Here is a 6,792-nt window from a genome sequence, read left to right on the forward strand (position 1 = left end):
TTAATTAATTAATTTAATTATGCAAATTCTCATGACCATTGATCAGTGGTTGTTGATCAATGGTCATGAGAATTTGCATAATTAAGATTAAGGAACTGACCTCCCAGCCCATTGTTCCTTCAGTGGGCTGGTTTCATTCATTATGCAAATTTACTGTTTATAAGATTGAAACCTGCAGTCAGCTGAGACTGAAAGAGTCACCTGGATGATGACGAAACGTTTCTCCCACAAAACGCTACGTCCAGATGAACAGAATCAACTTTTGGAGAAAGTTGAATCAGTATTTCAGCTTTAAGAGGGTATTTTAACACAAACATCAGTCCTTCTACTTAAGTATGTTTGACACTTTGTTTACGCCTAAATTAACTTTACTGTTAACGAGTTTTCATGTTTCTGTAATCCACCAGTGTGCTCATGCTTTTTTAATTGAAAACATATTTTTAATGATCAAATATAATTATTTTGTTATTTGTGGATTTTAAATGTCCTTGACAGAGACAGATGATAATCATTATCCTGCACTGTGGTCTCAGGTTTGGTCGAACTAGCACAAAGAATGGCTGCATGTTGAACTTCCTCCTGGGATCTACACTAAGAAGTGAGTCCAACATTAGCAGGGTCTCTTTCCTTTATCTGGATTCACTTTAGCATTCACAGTCACGTGAAGCTTGTTATTAACTCGATAAGTCAACCCAGGGTTTCAGCTGAGCGTTCACATGAAACACATGGTGTTGGCAGCATCTGATCAATCATATTCATGGAGACGTGTATCAGCAACAGAGCAGCTGAGTTTGCAGAAGGAAGTCAAACTAAACCATAGGAACAATATGAGGAGATTACACACATAATAAAATACTAGCAGTAACACAGCTGCTGCAGACAAATCTGTCGTGTGATCGTGTGTGAGAGGAGAAGGACTGTAAAGGAGTTTGCTATTAAAAGCTCTGTATGAATGTGGGAGCATTTGAAGGGCTTTAAAAAGGCCAATATAAAATAAAAGGCAGCAAAATTGCTGACTGTGAAAGTCACCAGACTTATCAGACCTCTGTGATTAAGACCTGTAAGAACACCTATTTGTACTTCAATTCAATTCAATTCAATTTTATTTATATAGCGCCAAATCACAACAAATGTCGCCTCAAGGCGCTTCATAGATACAGAGAAAAGCCCAACAATCATATGACCCCCTATGAGCAAGCACTTTGGCGACAGTGGGAAGGAAAAAAAACTCCCTTTTAACAGGAAGAAAGCTCCGGCAGAACCAGGCTCAGGGAGGGGCGGCCATCTGCTGCGACCGGTTGGGGTGAGAGAAGGAAGACAGGATAAAGACATGCTGTGGAAGAGAGACAGAGATTAATAACAGATATGATTCAATACAGAGAGGTCTATTAACACATAGTGAGTGAGAAAGGTGCTTGTTGGCATTATATCAAATACACACGTATATTAAGCCTTTGTTTGAACTCTGGTTGAATTTGTTACTTTCAGACTGTGAAACATCACAGAGGCTGCAGCTGCAGATCTTTTTTTTCACCTGGAAATTTACTTTAAATGTTAGATGGAAAATGTATTGCTCAGTTTAACCAAAGTAAGAACAATAATCCATAAACCTTCATAAAGACAAACATCTCCCCAGAACATTGAGCTGCTGAAGTGTCACTGAAGGGAAAAACTATTTGTCCTCCTCCATCCAGCAACACCTGAAACACCTGAGTGGAAGCTCCTCCCTACACTGTGTTTGAAGCAAAGCACAAAGGAGACACCTGCTGGAGCAGCTGGAGTCCTACAGACACTCAGCCTCTTCACTACACAAACACCTCCTACAACATCCACTCTTTCCACTCTGACTGCTGTGTTTGTGGAAACACTCCAACACACACCACTTCACATACCAACATAGAAATGTGTGTGAAAAAGAGCTGAGCTGATATTAAACATGAGGATTTATTCATAAATACAGAGTCAGGAACAACATCTAGACCCACATTACCTCTCAGCAGCAGAAGAACATCCTTTAAAGTTTACACCAATACTCTTTGACCAGTCGCTCTTTAAGGAAACACAGCTGGGTTCAGGTCCAGGAGATTCTGGCCTCTTATTGATCCTTAAAGAAAAACAATAAATGTAACAGCTTCATGAGATAGGAAGGAAAAACTGGAAATATTAAATTAAAGACATGATGAACAATCTCATAAAAATAATGTACTTACTCTTTGTCACATAACAGTCTTTTGTTAAAGTTTACAATAACACCCTTGCTTAGTCTTTGCTCTGTACTGCAGTACTTGCACTGGTTTCACTGGACAAGTCTGCATGTGAATCTACAACTGATCTGACATTGTGGCACAAACACAGTAAACAAACACTACGAGCACCTTGTTTCATGTGCAGTGGCTTTCTTCTCATTCTGTTACTGAACACTGTATGAAAAGCCTCTCACTGCCAGCATCCTTCCAGCCCCACGACAACAAGACCAACTCACATCTTCACAACACCAAGAATTTTTCCCCTTTTCTTTGGAGAAACTGAGAAGCCAATAGGATTGTAGCTCAAACTTGCCCACAGTCCTGCTTCATCACTGCTCACTCCTACCTGTGTTGGTGCTCAGTGGACAGTCATAGCCTGCTGCTGGCATGAATGCTAAATGTACTGCTGTGGATGATCAGCAGAAAAAGATGTTGTCAGTTTGACTGTTTGCTGTATTTAAAGTGTTTTTCTCAGTTCATCTGTATTCAAAGTGCATTCGGGGCTTTAGCTGACAGCTCTTTGTGCTAACAAACTAAACTCTCTTAGTTTAAGCCAACAGACTTTACCAAACACAAAGCCTGCTGCTGCCTCCATGGGTTAGCTTGTGTGACTGGTGTTTACACCAATGAAATCTAAATCACACTAATGTGTCCTCCAAGGTGTTTGGTGGGAGCACTGAGTGAAACATAAGAGCTCTGGTAAAATAACAAACAGGGCTGTGAGAGCAACTGAAGTGATAAAAATACTGTTTAAAGATAAAAAACACTTTGATGTTCTCTCGTCACCTAACAAAGTCCAAACCCTGTGAACTATTTTAGCTTTAATAATTGTGGATTCAGGTATCCTGAACCCATCTTTGGACATTTGTAATGAAATATTTTAAAACTCCATCAAAGACTCCTGATGTGGCTGTTTGGAGAAGGAAAAGAGGGACAAAGTGGAGCGTCGAGCTGAGGCTTCATTCACTGCAAACCTACAGTTATGTTTTCTTATTTCTGCTGTTTGCATGTTCACAGCTGAAATAAAGCTGCCTCTTTGACTTCATCCTGTTGTGTTTGGGTCCAATCCTGCCTGCCACACAGCACTACAGGACAAAGTCTAATATTTTTATCTTTTTAATGAATCTTTGGTCATATTTATCCAGGAAAACACAAACATGTAAAGGAGTCATCACAGGTCTCTGACCTCGTTGGTCCAGGTTCAGCACTGAAGTTTGGAGGATGAGGTTTGGACCGTTCACTCCTCACAGACGGACAGCTGGATCCTGCAGACTGTGACCTCTGACCTCTGCAGAAACAAACATGTTTTATTCAATGATCAATTCCCTGATAAAGTGATTGAAGCAGCTGTGACCACACAGACTGCAGATAATGCAGCTGTTTCCTGTCAGTAACAGTCCTCTTAGATTAGAGTTCAGCTTTTTACAGGAAAACAAATGTCCCTGAATGCAACAGTGAGACACAGTCTGCCTGTGTGGCTGTGATAGCTGCCGTTAGGAGCGCTCATGTGTTTGCAGTTAGACGAGGAGATGTTACCATCATGGACATGTTAACAAATCCTGCAGCATCACGTGGCACAAACACTTTGTGTTCCTGTCATCTGCAAGCAACAGGAAGTTCATTAATAAAGGCGGGATGGAGACGTGACTGTGATGGTTCTCCTTCATCCAGCTGTTACACACATCTGGGCTCACACGACGAGCCTTTGTCTAATACAGCAGCTGCTCTCTGAACACTTTTCTGAAGAGGAGCTGCACAAACCTTTGTTTGCTTTCTAGAGCAGCGTATCAAAGTCAAACTACCCACTGCTAGCAGCTGTTTCTATCATAGTTTAGGATCCAGATGTGTGAGGTCTAAATTTACACCTCTGATTAAAATACATAGTTAAAAACAGCCAATTGAGTCCAAATGTGTCTTAAAACCAGATAAACTGACAGTTACAGCTGAGCCTGTGTGTCCTTGGAGACACTGCTCTGCTACAGAGATGCATTTTAGAAACCAGGAAACATCAAAATCATTTAAATCAGAGAGTTCTTGTTACTAACAGCTCACCTTTCTGCAGCAGAGACTTTAAACTCAATGATGACATCTTTAGACGCGTCACTCTTTAAGGACACAGAGCTGGGTGGAGGTCCAGGCTGGTTCCTGTGAATAATGATGGAGCAGTGATGTGAGTGCTGAGCTGTGACATGGAGAAGAGTCATGGACAGTTAGAGATGGTCATCTCACCTCTGAGCTTTGGTCTGGCTCTCATGTTCCCCACACAGAGTGCTTTTAGAGGGAGGGACTCCCTCCTCTCTGTCCTCACACTGATCCATGCTGCTCAATTCACATCAGCTCACACACACTTTCTACCTTCACCTGCAGAGGAAACACAAATCAGCCCAGCAGACACACTGACTGACCCACTCAGCACCCACTGATTAATTCAGACACGTTTTAATCCCCAATAGTTGATTCTGTTCATCTGGATGTTTTCAGTGGGAGAAACGTTTCATGACTCTTCCAGGTGACTCCTTCAGTCTCAGCTGACTGCAGGTTTCCAACCTTATAAACAGGACATTTGCACAATGGCTGGGAGGTCATGACCATTGATCAACAACCACTGATCAATGGCCATGAGTCCCATTCACAGAGAGTTGGGGAATGTCTGCAATCACAGCATTACCTAACCCTTACCTGGATGATTGAGCATCAAGACACTTTTTAATATTTTACTAATTTCTGAAGCTTTTTACCAACTTTGTTCAAATTGGTCTGCTGTCATTTTATTGTTGACAAAAAGAGATTTTGAGTTTGACTGTTGACGTTTCCATGTGGGACTGTTGCTGCAACACCAGGATGTTACTACAGAATACACTTTATATTGTGAGCACTTGGATGTTAGTCCAGTGGTCCTAAACTGACACACCTGCACCTGGATTCATTCTGACCAGATTTTAGCCCAACAGTGTTTCATACTTAATACATCAGACACAAACTCTGCAGCTGTCATTGTGTGCAGTGTGTGTGCAGCAGGACACCGTGTCCTATGAGTGTTATACTACAATAAACAGAGCCTGACCGCGGGCATAAAGAGGGCAAAAACCCACTTATGCTCTAAAGATGAAGTTCTATTTCTCTTCAAATGACCCTCAGAGCATGTGGAGGGTCATTAAACGCATCACAGATTACCTCAAGAACAACAGGCTGAAGAACATAAAAACAAATGCAGAGTTTCTGTCTGATGGTTTGAACATGAAACAGGAATTATTGAGCAAAAACGGCCAGTTTACTAACTCTGCAGAATTTATGAACTAACATCAGCGCATTCACCTACAATACACGAATGAATATCACCAGTTAAACTGAAAAAGGAAAATAACCTGCATACAAACACAACAGCAGACTATAGCGAACCAGCAGAGAAATGCATTTTATAGATCAAGTGTTGGCAGCGACTTCCAAAAAGCAACTCTTTCGAAATTTCGAGTTATTTTTTCGTAATTTCGACTTATTAACTTGGAATTTTGAGAAAACTGTCAATCAGTAATTTACGTGAATGACGTAATTTCTTTGTTACCCGGAAGCTGAAGCCCTCAGCTACAAATGCTACAGCTAAGATACCAGAATTACAGCCAGTCATAAATGCACAAATTGCTGATTATTGTCTGTGTGGCTTCACAAATGATGAAATCTTTCTGTTATTAGCTGAATCACATCGCGTTAATATCAGCAAACGTACACTCGAAAGCGCCGATTGTTGCGATGCGGTTTTGAGTGCGCATTGTACGTAGATTACTGATTGGCAGTAGATGGCAGTTTTTGTTTCCGCCACAAAAAAAAGGATCCATTCTCGAAATTTCGAGTTATAAGTCGAAATTTCGAGAATGGATCCTTTGTTGTGGCGGAAACGGGCTTCCATAACAGACTGATGGAGGCAGGAGAAGCTGCCTACAGTCATCAGTCAGTGGATCCACAGTAACATCGACTCTGAGTTCAGCTGCTGATCATCAACTAACTGTTTCTGTCTCATTCCCAGACTCTGATCTCACATAAAACGAAGCAGATTTATGCTGAAACTAAGCTGCACACAGCTGATGTTAGCCAGGAAAACAGTACAGACTGCTAACGTTACCTTAACATGGAGACGATCAACTGCGCCACAACATTCACGAAAGCGAAAGTAAAAGCGACGGAAGGAAACGATCAGAGAGGCGTTTGAGGGACGTTCAGAGTCAGGAACCTCAGAAACGGATCAGGCTGGAGTTTAATTCTGTTTTAATCTTTAGAAACATCTGGAAATAGTTATAAAAATGCTGCGTAATAAAGAAAAATAGTGTAGATTAGTTTGAGTTGTGTTTAGCTGATCTGTGTGTTTAATCAAAGCTAAACTGAAGAGTTCGTTTTGTGGAGGAGCAGCAAGACTTTCAGTGTTACTCTCAGGAGAAAGCCTCCCAAATGTCTGTTGTCTTAATAGTGGAATTATCTGGAAAATGAACCAGTTCTTATAAGCTGCTTTTCTATATGAGCAGTCAAAGCATTTTATACAGCGTGCTTCATTCAC

Source organism: Neolamprologus brichardi, chromosome 3 (assembly GCF_056152115.1).
Source record: "Neolamprologus brichardi isolate AB-2024 chromosome 3, ASM5615211v1, whole genome shotgun sequence".
Lineage (NCBI taxonomy): Eukaryota > Metazoa > Chordata > Actinopteri > Cichliformes > Cichlidae > Neolamprologus > Neolamprologus brichardi.